The 19,842-nt window shown below is 39.5% G+C and overlaps 1 long non-coding RNA gene across 1 annotated transcript; it reads left to right on the forward strand.

The window, feature by feature from the left end:
• The first annotated feature begins 9,682 nt into the window (after nucleotides 1-9,682).
• Nucleotides 9,683-19,155, forward strand: LOC106035970 (uncharacterized). The gene is made up of 7 exons (XR_010829569.1): nucleotides 9,683-10,246; nucleotides 13,184-13,586; nucleotides 13,932-14,082; nucleotides 14,405-14,516; nucleotides 15,834-15,989; nucleotides 17,555-17,693; nucleotides 18,851-19,155. It is a non-coding gene; the product is annotated as an uncharacterized lncRNA (long non-coding RNA).
• The last annotated feature ends 687 nt before the right edge of the window (nucleotides 19,156-19,842 follow it).

Below are 19,842 nucleotides of genomic sequence, written 5' to 3' on the forward strand. Positions count from 1 at the left end.
TTTTATGAGGTATCTTTCATGCCTTCTAATTCTTTTTTTTTTTTTTTCCCACATGAATGATTTCCTCTGTAACAAAATCTAACAAAAAATAGATAATTAAGAGTCCAACAGCAACAAAATACTGAGTATGAGCCATGTGGGACTCAGATTTCTTACTTGGGAGTAAACTTCACTGCTTTAGTACATGCAGTTGTTCCTCTGGGCATTCAGATTAGAGCAAGAAGACATGGGCCATAAATATGAAGGTCCTTAGAAGCAATGACTAAATAGGAAAAGGCAGGTCAAATATCAGCTAACAACATTAGCCTCAGTCCCATGATGATTATACACAAATAGTTAAACATAGAAGCATTCTTCTAAATCCAAACAAATTAATTAAGGACAGAGAGAATTGTATTTTTTTGGCTAAGAGAGGCCAAATCATATTATTTTGTAAGTCTGATTTCTTGTTCTCAGTGGACAAATTGACTTGAGTGACTGATACCTTCAACATTCATTTGACCAGAACAAAACCCCACCCCTTTCACCCAAGGCTGTAGACTTTTCTTTGCTGCTCAATATCCTCATCTCTGTAAAGGAACGTTGGGAAAACAGGTTTAAAAATCTGGAGCATTAAACTTTCTCTGTACTCCGTTCTTTTAAAAATTGTCTTCCTCAAATAATAAAAAGATCCACCAACAGCTAGACCTGTTTTAGTGGTACAGGTGTTAGCAATAAAGGGAACCTACACTTAGGCTTCAGAACATCTGTCAGGAAGTGCCTTTTTCTATTCTGGTAATGAATAAGAAGACAAAGATTGAAAAAAAAAGAATCTTTAGGGGTCAAATACCGTGCATCAAGGTTAGCCCTTCAGCTACGCATGTCCTCACTGCCGGCTCTCAGTTGCCTTTTGCATGCAACTGCGATGCAGCTATTTCAGGGTTTTGTTTCCCCCTACGTGCCAACTCATACCTGCTGTAGCTCTTTGCACGGGAATAGACTCTGGGGTTTTGTCTTTAAAGCGTCATTATTTACAAACAGTGGTACCGGAAAATGTTCAGCAGACATCGCAGCAGCTGGCAGCGAGGAGGACTTGGGGCAGGCAGACCCATGGGCTGGGAAAGGACTGGGAGCTCCATGAGGTGGTGGCAGAGAAGGTGTGGACGGCAGAGTCTGGGACCCAGGCACCAGGGAGCAGGGGGAGGAAGGTGGAGTCATGCAGAACAGTAGCTGGAGGGGAAAGAATGGGAAATGCTATTATTAGGTGCACATGGAAATGACGAGCATGAGAACAAGGAGTGATGTGGAACGTGGTGTGTTACAGCACTTACACTGCTTTAGTCTGTCGGTGTGCTGCGATAGGATGGAAAGGTTCCACGTTTCTGCCATTTCTTAAACGCTGTTGTCATGTTGGTTTGTTTGCAGGCATATATCAGAGCGCTCATTTTCATGTTTTAGTTATATCTGAAATCTGCTGTAGAGGAATTTGTTGGTCCTTTGGTATAGGCATTTTCTCCCTTTGTCTTTGTAAAAGCAAAGATCAACCCCCAACCTTTCATATTTCCTAACTAATTTTGTATTGAGATGTTTATTACATCTTTCTTGCCCGAGGAAAATCCCATTTGTCTCAAGCACAGTATTTTCTTCTGTTTCCTGTGAAAAGCTGTTCTTCTCAGTAGGCTGTGCTTCAAAGATATTTGCTCTAAAATGCAGGCTCAACAAAAGCCACACGGTTCGCTCTCTCCTATCTGCTTTAAGCAATCGCATAGTAAGAGCTTCTCCTAAAACAAACAAACAGTGCATTCTAAAAGCTGAGTATCTTTATCAAGGTGTTAGTGGAAGAGTGTATAGTGAAAGAAATCATGTTAGAGATATTAACCTACTTCTTAGCCACCTTCAATTTACAATTCAAGTAAGTAGAAGGGTTAGAAAGGGAGGGTGAGGAAAAGGATCTTCCTTCCTTCCTTCCTTCCTTCCTTCCTTCCTTCCTTCCTTCCTTCCTTCCTTCCTTCCTTCCTTCCTTCCTTCCTTCTTTTCTTTCTTTCTTTTTCTTTTTCTTTCTTTCTCTTTCTTTTTCTTTCTTTTTCTTTCTTTCTTTCTTTCTTTCTTTCTTTCTTTCTTTCTTTCTTTCTTTCTTTCTTTCTTTCTTTCTTTCTTTCTTTCTTTTTCTTTCTTTCTTTTTCTCTCTCTTTCTTCCTTCTTTCTCGCTTTCTCGCTTTCCTTCTTTCTTTCTTCTTTCTGTCCTTCTTTCTCTCTCTCTCTCTCTCTCTCTCTCTCTCTCTCTCTCTCGTTTACTCTGTCCATGTGCCAGCACAGTGTGGGTATTCTGTTTCTCTCTTTTCATAAGAGTTTATACAGAAACGCACCAATATTGTTTCTGTGATTATTGTGTATGGTAGGAGGGGAGGTGAAACCTGTTTACCTGTTTAAGAAGCTGAGGATCCATTCTGACCCACAGAAAATATCCAATGGGATTTAGGGATGGATGTGGTATTCTCTCCATTTCATATCTAAAGATTGGTTAGATTTCAGTGTTGCATAGTCCCTTTGAAGATATAGCTGCAACAGCCTGTACATCGATGATCTGCTCTAAGGGTGGCTTCAGAGCATGACAAACTCCTTTTGGCTCATAATAGGAATAGGTTTACAGCTTCTAACTCCAGCAGCACACACCCCCTTCTGTGTATCCTGGGTAGCATACAACCAGGGGAACAGAGTAATGATTCTCTAGATATCTGATCAATCACAGGAAATAGCTGGCACACAGTTGCTGCTAATCTTCAATCTGAGATCGGTTGCATGGGAGAATTTTCTTACTTCTTCTCTCCATGGTTATAATCTGGCCTTGAGATTTTTTTTACTCGAGATAACATCTGATAAGAGATTAAGGACATGATAAGAAGCTGTCTTATATGAAATTTAAGAGGCCATTAACATTCCATTGAATTGTAAAATTGTCACGCTAAAAACAGCTCTCCTGGTGTTCTGCACAGATGCAATAGCAGATCACTGAGTCACAGGAAATGATTCAGTCAACATTTCTAAACTTTCAATGTGTGTTTTATGGAAGAAACTTGATGTAAATGTTTAGACAGTTATGGTTTTGGAGATAAATACTGCAATTTTATGGAGTTTGGGGTCTGACGCACCAGAATTGTGATGCATAGTTGTGAATTTACTGAACATCTAAAGCTGTTCAATTGTATCCAGTTCCAGTGTGGGATGTATTTTCTTTGGCTAATGAAATATGGTGTCATATTTGGGTATAACAGATTACACATCAGAAAATCCAAGGAAATTTATTTTTTAATGACTTGGGATTCCCTCTGCACTGCTGCAGGAGTATTCATATAGACCTCTGCACGGTTCTCCTGAGCTTCTTGTCTAGTCATCCTGTAAATACAGTGCTTCAGTGATTTGACCTGTCACGGCAGGTTATCCTTGGCTCTAAATGACCTCGATGAGGTAAACGGGTTTCGAAGGTTGTGTTAAAATGTTTCCTCTTTCATTTTAAAGTCATTAATTGCAACAGATGGGTGCTGAGTACTCAAAAATAACTTTTTCTGATGTCAGTTTCTTGCACTTAAAGTGTTTCTAGTATTTTTCAAATATTATATATCGGTAGCATTTTCTTAAATGCTTTACTTCATAAGAAGTTGAATGTACCTGTAGTATGCTGTGACTTAAAGAACATGAAATCTATAATACAGTTACTGTACAAAACCATTGCTCCTAGTACATTTTTGTGAATCTGAAGCAGCAGTTTACAAAGCCAGTGTAAGTTCTCTGAATTTATTCTGATTTAACTGAGAACAATCCAGGCCTAAATATTAATATCCATGATTAAAATATAAGCAGTGAGACAGGAACTTAGAGTTATTACTTGTTGTCATTAAATATCTGATAGCATTAAAAAAAGATCTGCTAACACCAGCCCACCAAAACAATTTCAGTGTCATCCATGTAATTTTCATGTGCCTAATTTCTCCTTATAGAAAAATAATCCCAGGAGACAGGTGAGTAAGTGCAGGTGAATTTCTGCAGGTGAGTAAGTGTCTGGTTAATGTGATGGGTCTAGACAAAGCTGAATCTAGGGTATGGGCATGGATGAAAAATCTCCTGTTCCCTCCCTTTCATTGCAGAAAGGTAGTAAGACCATCCACCCCAGTCTGCTATGTTTTGTTGCCAGGGTCAAGCTTTTAAAAAGAGCCATTTTTTATTTATTTTGAGGACAACAGAGACTAAATACATGGCACCGGTGTTGTCCAGCTTAAAACACAATTAATAACAATTTTTCCCCACTTTTCCTGGGGACATCAGAAACACTCACCTATTTCTTGTTTATGCCAGAGTTCATCTATCTTTTCATTTTCTACTTTAATGATGGTGTGTGAGCATCAGTATTCGAACCCAAGACAGTGGAAAAACATCAGGATGTGTAGTATTTCTAGCTGCAACAGGTGAGGACAGGGATGTCAAAACCAGTAGTGTCTTTGTGGTTCTAGATTTCCACCCAGAGGTGGACCGTTGCCATCCAGTGCCGGTGCCAAACATGTATTTAAGACAGGATAAAAATGCTACAGCACAGTGAGGAGGGAGGAAAAGAAACATGAGAGAAGCAGCCCTGCAGCCCCCAAGGTGAGTGCAGCAGGAGGGCAGGAGGTGCTCCAGGCACGCAGCAGCAGTTCCCCTGCGGCCTGTGCAGAGGCCCCTGGAGGAGCAGGCTGTCCCCCTGCAGCCCATGGGTCCCACACGGAGCAGATCTCCACGCTGCAGCCCGTGGAGGAGCCCCCGGTGGAGCAGGTGGATGTGGCCTGGAGGAGGCTGCGGCCCATGGAGAGCCCCCGCAGGAGCAGGCCCCGGGCCGGAGCTGCAGCCCGTGGAGAGGAGCCCACGCAGGAGCAGTTTGTGAAGGACAGCGGCTCATGGGAAGGACCCACACTGAGGCAGGGAAAAAGTGTGAGGAGGAAGGAGTGGCACAGGATCTGTTACGGACTGACCACAGCCCCCATTTCCCATCCCACTGCGCTGCTCAGGGAGGTAGAGGAGATGAGAGTGAAGTTGAGCCTAGGAGTAAGGGGGTGGTGGTGGGGAGGTGCTTTTATTTTTTTGTCTTGTTTCTCACCATCCTACTCTATTTTTAATTAGTAACAAATTAAATTAATTTTCCCCAAGCTGAGTCTGTTTTGCCCATGACAGTAATTTGTAAATGATCTCCCTTGTCTTTATCTTGACCTATTTTCTTCCCCTGTCCTGTTGAGGAGGGGGAGTGAGAGAGCGGCTGGGTGGGCATCTGGTAGCCGCCCAAGGTCAGCCCACCACAACTGTCATTTATTATATATGCTAGCTGTGAAAATTTTAATTCATCCAAATACCTGCTGTGTAATTTTGATGATGAGGTCTTTGATGTCAGATTAGTTTCGAGGGAAATGTAAAAAGAAGCAGAGAAGGGAAGCAGACATAATGTTGAATAGATACTCAAATGGCAAACCAAACACAAGTAGCTTTCACTGAAAATTGTCTTGAAAGGATTGTAATGACAATGTTTCTTGATTTTTTTTTATTTTTTATTTTTATCTCCAGGGTGAATTTTAAGTAAAAGGCAATAAACAGTTTAAAAATCACAATGTCAGTGACGTAGCAAAAAAAATCAAAGCTTCAAAAAAGAAAATAAGTTTCCTTTGTTCAACAGCCTGCAATAGTTAGCTTTGAAATTTCAGTCCTGAATCTTTTGCATTTCGTTTTTAAACATTTCAAGTAAATACTGCTTGGCCATTTGAAATTGCACAAAAGCCTCCTTGAAAGTACAGAGAACTATATATATCTTGATATCTTATGCTATGTGTCCTTTTTTGTAACCTATAACATCTTTTTTTTTTGAAAACTATTATATTGTTTGTGAAATTTCCCAGGCATCAGGTGGCCAGAAATACATTTTGTTTGCAACAAAACAAAAAATTCCTTTGTATTCACTGATATATGTAATGAATTTAAACTTAGTGAGCCTACCATTAATAGGCTTGTCAAACTTAAATTCCTCTTTTATCTGTAAATCCTTTTTAATATACCTGTTTCCTAGTAATGTTCACTTTTCCTGGAGAGTACTTATTACTACTAATATCAAGTTGGCTTTAAGCAAACAATATAAGGATTATTAGAGTTAAGTTTTAATACTGAAATTATTCAAAATGTATACCTATAGAAAGTGCTGTGACCTTTAGTTTATTCGACTAGCTCAAGAGACAAATAGTTGATTTATTTTGGTGTACAGCCTCTGTAAATTCTCGTGAGTCTGCTGAAGCCAAACTAGCTACAGCATTAAGTGTAAAAGTATATAAGGAATGGAAGACAGTGAAAAAAATCATTCATCGTGACAAACAAGACAGACTTCTTTATCTCTCTTTCTCATCTAATCAGATTTTAAATGTATCCTGATTTATGTAATCCACCCCTTTAAGCTAAATTGTAGTAAGATGAGTCTGCAATAGCAGAACAAAACAGAGAAGAGGAAAATGTTACGCTCATGTTTAAGAACCATCTACGGAATTATCCCTAGGACGAATGCCAAGTCCCGCACCTGGGAAAGAAAGACCCTGTGCAAAGAGCCCAGGCTGGGGACAGAGTGGTGGGGGGCAGCTCTGAGGAAAGGACCCAGAGGACCTGGTGGACAGCAGGCTGGACAGGATCCAACAGTGTCCTGGACTGTGGTGACAGGAATACAGTCAACAGCTGAAGGGAAGTGATTATTCCCATTTTCTCAGCACTTGTTAGGCCACGTTTGGGTACCGTGTTCAGTTCTGGGTGACCGAAAGCAAGAAAGACTTGAGTTCAGTGCTGGGCCATCGCCAGGGGGCTGCAGCACTTGCCCTGGGGAGGGAGGCTGAGGGAGCAGGGCTTGTTCAGCCTGGGGAAGAGACAGCCCTGGGGGGGCATAACAGCGACGTTCCCTGAGCTGGGACAAGCTCATCAAGAAGACGGAGCCTGGCACTTCTCAGTCGAACAAGAGGCAACAAGCAGATGTTGATAAAAGAGAGTTTTGCAGTGGGGGCAAGGAGAAACCTTTCTGCTATGAGGTCACTCAGATGTTGGAACAGGCTGTCCGGAGGAGGTCGTGCACCCTCCATCCTTGGGGGATTTTGAGACTAGACTGGATAAAGCCCTGAGTAACCTCATGGCTCATCCTGCTTTGAGCAGGACATTGGACTAGGTGACCCCTTCCGATACCCTCTAACCTGAATTGCCCTGTGATTCTATGTGATTTTATTATTGCTATTTTCTTTTCTGTAAGAAGTTGAAAGACTGTTAAAAAAGTGTCATTTGCAGAGTTTACATTCAGTCTCATTTCAATCTTAAAGATTTTTCACTTGTGCTACAGGTGATTTTATATACATAAAAAACGTTTGATGCAGAAGAATTCAAAGTTCTTGATTTTAAGATCTCAAGACATTTTGATAACTGTACATTTTTTTCTCAAATAAAAATATACCCTGCTCATTTTGGCAAATATTTATTCCTCTCTGCTGTGTTTATTGGAGATCAAGGGAATGGAGTATGACTTTTTTAATTTGAAAATAAAAGATAATTTTTGAATTGTACAGGTTTCTGGTATTCAATCACTATTCATTACCTATTTTCACTTCATACCTTGGCTGTTTGAAAAGACCTAAGAGTGTATTCCTAAAGTGAGTGTTAGATGCAGTAATTACATCGTCTTGTTTGAAAGTTAAGTTCTTGAACAGACCTTACAATAGGCTCAAGTGAGCTAAAAATAAACTCCAGGCAGTTCATATTAACTGGGTAATAACAGGCAACAGCAAAAAGCAGTATCCAGCTATGATGAAAACAGGAAGTTCATTACACAAGCTGCCCTTTCCAGATAGGTATGAATTCTTAAAGGCTTAACTAAAATAATAATCCCTCAAAGTTTTTAATAAAAGCGGAGAGTTCCCTATTGTTCATAGCTCAGTGGAGACGAAAAACATGCACCCCAGTACATTGTGAAAGATTTGCTGTGTTCTGGGAAACAACACTATTTCCATTTAGTTATTGGTAACCCTGATTTCAATTTTAAGTCACTGTGGATTTCGTTCTGCAAAGGGCTGAGCATCTCAGTGCTGCCCAGCAAAGCCGCATAATAGCACTAAGCCTGGGGGCGCGGTGAGGCTGAAATGGAGAAGTGGCCCCTGACTGGCTGAGGTCAGAACTGGGTGCCGAGCTCTTGTCCGTGATGCTGAAGCTACCTATGCACCTCCCACGAAACTACAGCCACCCCCTGAAGCAGTAGCCCCTTCTACCTTCTCTTGGCCACCAGAGGAGACGACACGGTCCCTTCCTTAGAAGTGGCAAGTGAAGCAATAGCTAGATCTAGGCCACCCCCGGAGAGGTTCTGGTAGAGACATGCCACTTTTTTCATTCCTGTGGCTAGAAGCGGTTAAAAGAAATAACCCCCCAAAAGGCCTAGGTTTCAGAAACCAGAAGCCTAAGGGCAGTAGGTGATGGGAGAGAACAGGCAGTCCCTCCTCACGTCCATCCCAGCATCCAAGATGTGCCTGACTGGGAAGCAGTAGGAGACCGAAGCACGTCCTCTCTACTCTCTTCTCCTACAGCAGTCTGTAAATACCCCAGCTGAGGAATGGGATGTTTTGCCTTTTATTGAGCCATTGTTTCCAGTTCTCTGATTGTTTAGGGACATGTCACCTCATCATTTCATACCTGGTCACATTTTCATGTCTTATGGGACTTAAAGGACTACAAATTTCTACTTATTTTTATATTTACCTTTACACGTCTTTTTAAAAAGCTTTGTGTCTGACCGCCTCATAATTCAAGCAGGTGGGACTCTAAGGCCTAGACATAATAGCACGTGCTTTGCATAAGCTTTGACGTATATACAAAATAATTAAATTTTTATTGGTGCTTAACATTTGCAGTCTTTTTGATTTCCAGGATAATCATTGATTCCAAAGGTAGGGTCATTTTTTATTTTTCAATGTTTTAGTGGAAAAAGTGTCACCTTCCTACTTGCCTTTTCACAAAATATGTTCTGCCTTTCCAGAAGCCACAGCTGGGCTTAACTGGTGGAATGCAAATGTTTGATCCCCAAATCTGTATCAGATTATTGCAAAATATTTTTGTGAAGGCTCAGAAGACAGATCCTAAAACATAAGCAAACAAACAATGCATTATAGAAATGTAATATGTACTACATAGAGTAAATAATGTAATGCGTGTTTTCTGAGAGAAGTGGGTAGTTAGTGGTCATAGCTATAATATAGCTGTTTGCCCTTTTTTCTGACAGCAGGATGGGAACTCAGTGCTGACTTCTGCCTGTCTGTGAAATGAACCCATGTTAGCTTAAGCTCTGTGAGGAAGAATGAAGAATGTGCGATTCTGCAAGACCATGTTGCAAGGGATTAAAGAGTAGGGAATTCTGCTTTTCTGAGGGAAGGAAGAAATCCAGTATTAAGTTAAGTCAAATGCTGAAGTTAATTTAACCTTCTGTTTCACTCTTTCCTATTTTGTGCCTGCTGGCCCATGGCACTGTAAATCCCTTCCTAACCCTGTGCATTGGGCAGCGAGGCTGCAGCCTTCAATGTGTCTGGGACTGTCCCCAGGTACTGAAGCATTATCAGCCCACTGAGGCCCAGTAGACCCAATTTTGCTCTCCAAAATCTTACTTCCTTCATGCCAACAGGATGTCCATTCAAACTTTATGCTGAAATGATCACATGTACCGTTTTATTAATTTACTCTGTCATGGGCAATCATGTTATTGAGTGAAGAGACTTTTAAAGTAGAGTTTACAGAGGGAAAATGTAGTCTGTGTTGAAATCTCATGATGGCCTTATGGATAATCTGTAATTAGCATGCACTATTCGTTCTCCCACAAGTGGTTTTAGGATTTGTCACTGACGTTTGGTTACGACAGCACAGTTTAGCCAGCAGTGTGCTGGTGCACCCTCTGATCCTGCACGCCAACAAACTGCGCTGGGCACTGGCTGGTGCAATGCTAGCTGGCCTAGGACAGCAGTGCTCCAGGAACCAGGCTAGCATTTCACCAGTGCGGATGTCTTCATGGCTGCACGTGGAAATAGCACTGTTAAACTCACAAGCAGTCTTCCTGGGTTATTTCCTTTTTCCCAGTGTGCCTCCATGCTCCTTGGCAGAAGCTGGTCAAGGAACTCCGCTGACTGTGGAGGGAGGGGGAGGTCCTGATGCACCTGCTCATGCTCCAGGCTTGAAGAAGTTCGAGTCTCATCAACCTGATGTATGTATGTATGTATGTATGTATGTATTTATTTATTTATTAACTTAAGAGCCTTTTGGTCCTCCTTGGGGAGCTCACTGAAGAAAATCTCTAGCAAGATCTACCTTGAAGCTCTGGTCTTTTGAGGGTCCTGCTGCTCACCATAGATGTCTAGAGGAGATCTGCATTTTCTCAGCCTCTCATTCTGCTTGTGAGGCAGTGAAGAGTAGTTGTAACACTTTCTTTGTTGTGCTAACAGAACAAATTACAGCAGTTTAAACACTTGGTATTTCAGAAGTTCCTTCACTGAGGTCTGGGCCCAGCCAGCCAGCGGTGACAGAGGTTGTCGTATGTATGGGAAGGGGCATGCCTCAGCCCAGCTCCTGCCTTTCTTCTGTCCTGCAGCACTTACCGATCCCTGGTACCCTTTCACCCCTGCACCACTGGGGTGCCTCCTCAGGGAAGCCCTCACCCACCGTGCAGGAGCCCAGTTATTCGCGGTGTGGCTCTGCCTCTGAGGCTTTTAGTGTGCGTATGACAAATACGGTACTATACAACTCTCTCTCGCCCCGCGTTTTCGGCGTGTGTTTGCATGACAAAAGAAATGTCAGTGTGTATTTCTCTTGCCAAATGAAATCATGTTAGACTTTTATGTTTGCTCTAATTTGGATGCTTTTTATCTAATGCTGCCCATCGAATAAAATGACCTGAAATTAAGATGTTTGAAAGCCAGAATTGACTATTTCCACTCAGCAGGATAGAACACAGTCAGATTATTAAATAATGACAATGTTGATTTACTGTTAACAAATTCTTCATAGAGGCTAAACACATTAGACAGTCTATGCAGATGAGACTGGTATAAATACAGACCCGCGGATGAACTATGGCCATTAGGAACTTATCACACAATTTTGGTTCTTGAACTGGAAAAAGCTGGTACTTCACGTATTAATTAAATGACTGTATGGTCTGCAAAGGTTCCTTATCATATTTCAGAAATACATAACTAATGATTCTTGCGATATATGGCTGGAGAAATAATCTTGGTACACCTAAGATATGATTTCCTGTGGAAATTCCTCAGATTTAAAAATCTGAGGAAAAAAGTCACATAATTCCCTACTTAGTTTGTCTGCATTTAGCTCATGGATTACAGCGAGTGCTTCCACTTTTACCCGTGTTCTGCTCCAGTTTATTTCTCTTTGCTGCTGCCCTGGCTGTGCTAAGTCCAGCTTGTGCTGCTATGCAGTGACAGATCCGAACTTCTGGCCCAGATCCTGCTGTTCCTATCTGCTGTAACGGAAAGAGACTGCTGGATTTCTTGGCCGGGGATTTCTCATTCATTCTTTGTCTTGACTGCAGTCTATTAAGTCATTTTTCCTCTCAGATAATGCTTAGGCATCCCTTCTAGTTCATTAGATTGCCAAAACCTGTAGTGACACTGAATAGCAATGCTTGTGATGTTCTTTTGAGTTCTTTGCATTTGTATACTCTTCAGATTCAGGAGATTACCCTGGATGCTTTTTTTTTTTTTTTTTGAAATAACTTTTGGGAGGACTTAGTTATTAGTTTTCTATATACACTTTTCTATATTCCTTATATATACATCCCTTGGTACACTTCACCAAAAATTAAAAAAAAAAAAAAACAACTTAAAAAATGCAGTTTGAAATGTCAACAATAGAATGGCATTTTTAAATAAAATTATGATTTCCTGAAAAAAATATCAACTTGGTTAGAAAGTATTTTTTTTCCCCCAAATTGCTGATTAGAAAATCCTTTGGAAACCTCCTGTTATAATATTCTCTAGTTTTGCCTACTGCACTTACGAGTGAATATAGATTCTAATGTTTATTCTATTATTATGCCAATTAATTCAATTTCACAGACCAATGAAAGTTTTCCCTAACATTGAACTTCAGTGTTTGGAACTTAATGTTTTTTTCCGTGATATCTGTGCAATATCTTTCTAAATGTATCTGTATCTTTCTAAATGATTCTGCTAATGAACCAATGTAGAGTTTACACATTTTAAATATTTGTTGTAGATGTAATCATAACTTAGCTTCATTTAGCCAGCACTATATATTCATTTCTCTTTCCTTCTTTTCAGTTAGTTTAGTTTCCCTTAATTATTTTTGTAGCTTTTATCTGAACTTAATCCAATATGTCTACATTTTTTACTGGTAATTATTTAGGTACTGATAGTGTTTACTTTTGAACAAATTCCACCTGTTATATGAAGAACCATCTTCTTTTCTTTCTTCAAATGTGTCTCCTATTGGCTTTCATCAATGAACTCCACTTGTTGTGTTTGAAGAAACAGCAAGCACTCGATTTCTAGCCGCCTTCCGTATGCCACATGAAGCGTGATCATTTTGTATTCTGTAACCCTTTCATGGTTCATTTCTCTTCATTTCCATAATTATTTCCCCTGTTATTTTTGTATGGGAAAGAGGTCAGATTTGTTCTGCCAGTGGATGCAGGGGCAGTCTGATTTCTTTTAATCCACAGCAGAACTCTTTCCATTTTTTTTTCTCTAAACTTCTATATATTTAGTTATAAATTCTCTGTCTGATAACTTCAACAGTTTATAATGCTTGCTTGTCATCTGTGAGTATGCACACAGCTGATCTGCTACAATAATATTAGAGTGGCAAAATAAAGATCTCAACAGAAAAACAACAGAAAAACAACAGTTACCTGGACAATATTAACTTTGACACCTTCCTCACTTGTACGATATATCTTTAATTTATGATTATACTCTTTTTTTCCCCCCCCCCCCCCATAGGATTTTATCTCACTAAATGCACGGGTGGGTAACACTGAGTGGCAAAAATTGTCTGCATCTCGTCCTTATCCTATAGCTGTAGCACTCTTATTTTGCAGGAATGTAAGCGAATAAGAATGTTTTGTGAGATGACATAAACTTTTTCTTGTTGCTGTTGTTAGATGACATAACAAACAGGACAATGTCTGTCGGCAGACTCCCAGCACTGCCCCCGTTCGCAGAGCTGGCCGTGAGCAGTGCTGGGAGTGCACACTCCTCTGCGACCTGGCTGCAGAATTGACTGTTCAGATCACACCCTTGAAAGCTAACACCTGAAGGAAGACATACTGAAAGTGAGGAGTGTAAAACATATCTCTTTGGAGCTGGGAGGGAAACCTGGGGATTTCAGTCACCTGTGACATCTGTAGCAGCGATGGAAGTGCATTTACCTGGCTGACTTTCTGGTTCCTACGCCGTACATCTGCTCTCACCTTGACGTTCCCCTGACAGCTTCTGTAATGTACAAAGCCTTGTAGAATACGAAGCAGGCACAGAATCAGGAGTTTTTAGTGGCCTAGTCTGCAAGTAGGTATCGTTCTTTCTGTGAGCAGTGTCAGGCAAGGGGGGGCATAGAAAAAATTGGGTTGTGAACACATAATTTAAATCAAATGGTTTTCCTTTTGGGTAACTGGGATTATGCTTGTTTGGATAGTCTTAATTCTGGACTTCCCAAGCTTCGAGTGCTAGATCTTAAAAATAGTTCTTCAAACCTTGGTTCAGGGAAAAAAGGAAGGCAAAGAAGAAGTGAAATTTGTCACTTTGGTAGAAGAGAGAAGTTGGTCTTCTCCTCATTGTTCTCATGTGTAATTTTTTATTTTCTGAGATATGTATTATATAAAGTCATAGTAATTTTATCTGTGTTGATTTTAGGTTTCATCCTAAGGTTGTCTACAAAAACAGTGCCAGTCTCTGTCGGTAATGAGCCTGCAAGGGTGACTTGAGGTTGGGCCAGATTGTGCCACGCACAAAGTGCAGATCTCTCTGATACAATGAATGTGTTTAGCTGTCATGTTGGCTGGCGGTATGTAACTGCTTTCTGTGCATTCTCCTTTTCTTAGTGATGCTATGTTCTCAGTCTGATCAAAAATCATGGACACTTAAAACAAAACAAAACAAAACAAAAAAAACAGCTTTGCTTTTCTTTTCAAGGGGAACGTTTATTGCAAGAAGGACAATTCTATGATATGAGATACATTTTGCTATTCTCTTTCACCCTGCTGGACCTTTTGTTTCTCATTCTGAATTGAGCCATTCTGCGGCAATCATATGCTCAGTCTGTGCATGACTTTGCATGTGGTTACACATCAATTTTACAGTGCTGCTCCCTCTTGCCCTCAAACCAGAGCCCGTAAGTGCTTCGTGCCCTCTTGCCTTCCTTCCCTGTGGAACTGCATCCCAGCTGCTGGAAAGAGCCGTGCTGCAGGAGGAATGGGCAAGGGCAAAAACAGGCAGCAGGTGAGTGCCAGCCCATGTAGCGACCAAGGTGCTTGTTTACCTGAGTTGTGTAGCTGTTTTTTTTTTTGTTGTTGTTTTTTCAGTACTTTTGCAAAAATAGCAGACACCATAATGGCAGAATTTACAAATTCGTAAATAGAGCACAATTAAGGTCTGATTACAGAATGCTTCTCTGAAGGGGCAGGGATTTCCTTCATCTCACCGTGCATTATAGTATAATAGTCCATGTTTTATCAAATGTGAGACAAGAACCTGAAGCTTTGCTTCAAGACAATAAGCTTTTCTCTATCGATTATCGAGGTTCCAGACAGTGACAAAAATTAAGAGGTGATTTGAAAGCATTTAGAAATCAGATGTTGAGGACTAGTCTGTCACTGAGAAGTCTGACAAAGAAACAAAACCCATAACTCCTGCAGACTGCCATGAGTGTTTTGTATTATTATGTAGAATGAGATAATTAAAGGAAGCCTCTGATAAAGATTATTGCTTCCAGATTATAACCATAGAAAGATGCCAGGAAAACTGAGGGAACTTTGTATGCAATGAGGTTTGTAAAAACAAACAAACCAAACAGATCCTTTCTCTTTTTTGTGAACTTTTCATTAACAGCAGTTTGATTTCTGTAAGTTGTTCTTAGCAAATAGATTTTGCCCATACTAAATACTTCCACTAATGCATTTATTTAATTTTTCATTGCTCATGGTTCTGCTACAACAAAAGAGCTTGATTTTTTGGCATCTAGTATTATTTTTGCTTTGATCCTGTAACCAAATGATGGTAGCCACAAAATGATTTTAATTTTATTATGAATGCACTTGGGATACTTAGTATTCATTTTGTTTTTGGCACTCACTGCATCAAGACTTAATCCAAATAACCAGTGATGTACTTGCAATAATGTCAAACAATATTTGGCATTTATTTCACTGAGTGGTTCAGGAAGGTGTTTGACACTGACTTGATTACATATGGGACCAGTTACCAGTTTAGGAAAATCAGAGTGGAATTCCAAGCTAAAAGCCTGGTCATCTCTGACAGGACCATAGCAACTATAACGTTTCTATAGTATTTGGTTTTAAATGGAAATCAATACGTAACAGATAAGGGGGGAATAGTAGGCCCAGTAATTCCTAACGAAGAGGCTGAGAGGGTGGCTAGGCAAGACTTTATGCTTTAAACTTTGCATTTCAGCTTGATTCTTCTTCATATTAGGATATTAATGTACATAACTGAGATGCTTTACAGCATCCTTGAATGGATTCAGCCAACTGTGGAATAAAAGAAATTGATTAATTGATATTTGTTTCTCTACTTGAGGCCGCTGATATGCTGTGTATGCAAACAGTGAATGCAAAGAGAGAGAAAAAGGCCACCTTGAACCGTACATAACCAGGAATTTTTTTAATTGGTCTTGTCCTTTGTCTTGATAAATGAAGAGAATTGTTCCAGAATACAGACATCCTGGAAGTACAGGTGAGTCAAATAGGTATGTAAGCAAACAATGTATTACTTATGAGATGAATACTCAGTTCTACCTGACTGAGGACACAGTCCAGGAATCAATTTATGAAGTAAAATAATTTGTCTGATCATTATTATTGATCTTGGTAGAAGGTCTGTAAGAGGTAATGTAACTGGCATGTAAGAGTTAGCAAAGTCTGGAATAGAATCAGGAAAAGGTATTTGGTAAGGAAAGATGATAATTAGTCCAGGGGCTTTAGTCTGCTTAGACTGACTTTTAAATCTCAAATATTTATATCATTTTAGTTTATATGGCGTTACCAATTTAAAGAACCAGGTAACGTTATCTATTTTTATAATTGTATGGGTAGCATAATAGCGTATTTGCTGAAAAGATTTACCATGTCAACTAGAAGTTACTAGAAGTAACTAGGTGATGGTTTTAGTGTCATTAGTATGGTGGTAGATATTATTGTTATATTATTATTGTTTTATTATTATTATTATTATTATTATTATTATTATTATTATTATTATTATTATTATTATTATTATTATTTCAGATTTTCAAAAGATCTCCAACCAAACATGCTGAAGCTGAATTTAGGTGCTAATAATTTCCTCCAGCTCCTAATGATTAAGAATAGTGGATAGGCACATACATTACAATGAAGTGCCATTTTTCCATGGATAAATATAATTCAAACTTCATTTCACATGGGAGAGTCCCTGATCCACTAATAAATAAGAGTGGTTAAGTTATTTTCTGCCTCCCATTGAATTCTAAAACAACCTGAGAAGATATTGCATGGGTTGTGTTCTTTTCACATCATTAAAACTCAGAAGCAGAGTGGCATTTCCCCAAATAAATACAGAGCTTTAACGTAAAAGAACCTGTCTGAAAATCTGAAAAAATAATTTGCTTGAGATAGCATATCAGATGCTAAAAGTATTGAGATAGTGCTTGTCTTCAGAGACAAGAAGAAGAGTTCAATTCTAACCACAAAACTAAACTGTGTCCATGAATTATTGGTTAGGTTAAGTTAATGTATACAATAAACATAGAATCACAGAGTCACAGAATGGTTTGGGTTGGAAGGGACCTTAAAGCCCACCCAGTTCCAACCCCCTGCCATGGGCAGGGACACCTCCCACCAGACCAGGTTGCCCAAAGCCCCATCCAGCCTGGCCTTGAGCACCTCCAGGGATGGGGCATCCACAGCTTCTCTGGGCAGCCTGTGCCTCACTAGCCTGAGTATTCTCGGAGAGAATTCATTTACTATATATAATCTAAATCTAGTTTTTTTTTTTTTAATTTAAAACTGTTACCTCTTGTCCTACCACTACACTCCCCGATAAAGAGTCTTTCCCCATCTTGTAGGCCCCCTTTAGGTACTGGAAGGCCCCTTAAAGTACTGGACAAGTATATTCAAAACCAATTACAAATAGCTGTTATTAAAAAGTTATCAGGATGAATGGGCCCTTCTGGTTAGCTTCATGGGAAGAATACTATCACATTATTCAATATTTTGTATAATTATTGCTGGTTGCCCTAACCTCTCCATTTTACTCGTCAGAAAGCACCATGGAGAATTGCTGCACTTTTCCTTGCTCCTGAGCCTCCCCAAGGACGTCCAGATGAGAAGGATGGATGACGTTTTGTCATAGCAAACATTGCATTTTCTCCTGCTAAATCAAAACAGTTAACATATGCAGGTGAAATGTTGCTCTCGTTGTTTTTTTTTTTTTTGATATGTCATTCTCAGCCTCCCATCAGCCACATAAGCTAGGAAAAAGGGGAAAATCTGCAGTATCCTTTTTAACAGGCACAGATATTTCTTTGTGTCACCTCCCAGCACATCGATATTCTGGCCTGCAGTATGAAGAAGGTTATTTTCCTGTGACACTCAAAAACCGCACACTCTGCTTTCTTAGAGATGGGTCCTAAACAGGAATGATGAACAAGTTAAAATCTATTGCAATTTCTCTCCAAGCATTCATTCTGTGCAGAAAGGATGGACAAATAAGTTTCACTAATTATCTCAGAGTCACTTAATATACTAATTATAATGAATTCTTAAAAAATATATAATTCTAAGGATGTCGGTTCATCTCTGCCATTTTTTGTCATAAGTAAGCACTTTTGACTCAGAGCCACTCCTGCCTTGCCTTTTCCTTAGCTCAATAACTTAGCTCAATAAAGGTGGAGAAAATACAACTGTTTCCGGAGACTGACTCTCAGAACTGCAATTTACTGTTTGGTGCGTTGTCAGATTCATGAGTTTTGCTCAGCCTTTTTCAAAGCCAAAATACTTTCAGTAACGCCCATTATTTAAATCAAACATGCTGAATCTCACACAGTTATATGCTGGACAGACACATGCTTTGCTGAGGGAGAATAAACTTTAGAAGGAGTTTCCTATTTAAACATTTATTCAAATACTTGAATTTAGAATATTGTAATTTCCATGTGACATAAGCACATAGGAGGTGCAAAATCATTCTACCTTCCTCAGATCTTTTTACATGCCTTCCTGATTTTTGTCCCTTTCTTCATCTCCCGTATATTATTCTGCAGAACAGAAAATGATAGCTGTCTTTGGGGATCTTTGCTTTCTCCATAGTCTTATAGAGGATGGTAGCTTTTCAAGTGTGAGAATTACCCTATAGAGGAACTTGTGTAGGAGATGATGTATGGGTCAAAGAAATTGCAGGGCAGTGTAAACAAGGGGGCTGTCACTTACGTAGGACCTACTTTTTAATGACCATTTTGAGCTCTTAAATGGGACTAGGCTGCACAGAAACTTTTGGTGTAGTCTACTGAGTGGTGGACATCCTTCCTTGTTTCTCCATTTACTTTTTAAATTTTCTAGGTTTGTTTTGGTTCCTTCTTCATGCTTTGTGAAGCTCAGGGTGAATAAAATATTCAGCTGTTCTGGCACCCAAACATTTCAAACAATATCTATATGTTCAAAAAGTCTTATTTTTCAGGTAAGTGTATTTATTCTTTTATTAATACCTTGTTTAACACTGTCCTACCATTAAAATTCAAGTTGATGAATATTCAGAAAATACTTGCACATTAAGACTTCCATTTTTATCCTGTCCTGGTGGAGGAATCCTTGCATTATGCAAATGTATTTTCTTTTAGCTCTTTTAGCTCTCCTCCAGTCTGCTGAAGTCAATAGGCTGGCAATGTTGCAGTGGCTACTTTTCCTGCTGCCAGGCTATCTTTCTTTATCTTTCCTGCTACAAGTCTATCTGCAAAAGCATTCTTCTGTCTACAGTTACTTGCATGTGCTCTCACTGCTCTTTCTTTCTGAGCTGAGAGTTATTCAGAAAAGAGGTCCATGTAGGCCACTCACCAAGTCCCCAAAAGTGCCCAGTACTGAGATGTATTCAGGTTCTGTTCAGACTGTATTTTGTGGCTGGCACCAGGAAGTTTTTGAATGTATTTGAGAATCCCAAGAGAGCTGGGATCTTGGGTTATGGAATTTAATAGTTGCTGCCCTGTTCTAATTCTGCATCAAAAACTGTGAGCAAGCACTGTTTTCTGATGAAGGTTGAACTGAAACACTTCCTTTCTTTATCAGATTTTTTTTTAGTGAAATACCTGAAATAGATGTTTCCAGACAAAAAAAAAAAAAAGTAGATATTACAGATATTTATAATTGGTTTTGGTACCAAAAAATAGTTAAATTATCACATTTTGAATGTAAATAGTTGGAATTGTGATTTATCTTAAAGACAGAAATTGATTTATTTCACAGTTTACAAACAAGAAAATCATGACACAGTAAGTTAAATGAAGATAAATATCTAAATGATACATATTCCCCAAGGGAATGTCTACATTGGGTTAGTT

This window comes from Anser cygnoides, chromosome 2, assembly GCF_040182565.1.
Source record: "Anser cygnoides isolate HZ-2024a breed goose chromosome 2, Taihu_goose_T2T_genome, whole genome shotgun sequence".
In the NCBI taxonomy this organism is placed as follows: domain Eukaryota; kingdom Metazoa; phylum Chordata; class Aves; order Anseriformes; family Anatidae; genus Anser; species Anser cygnoides.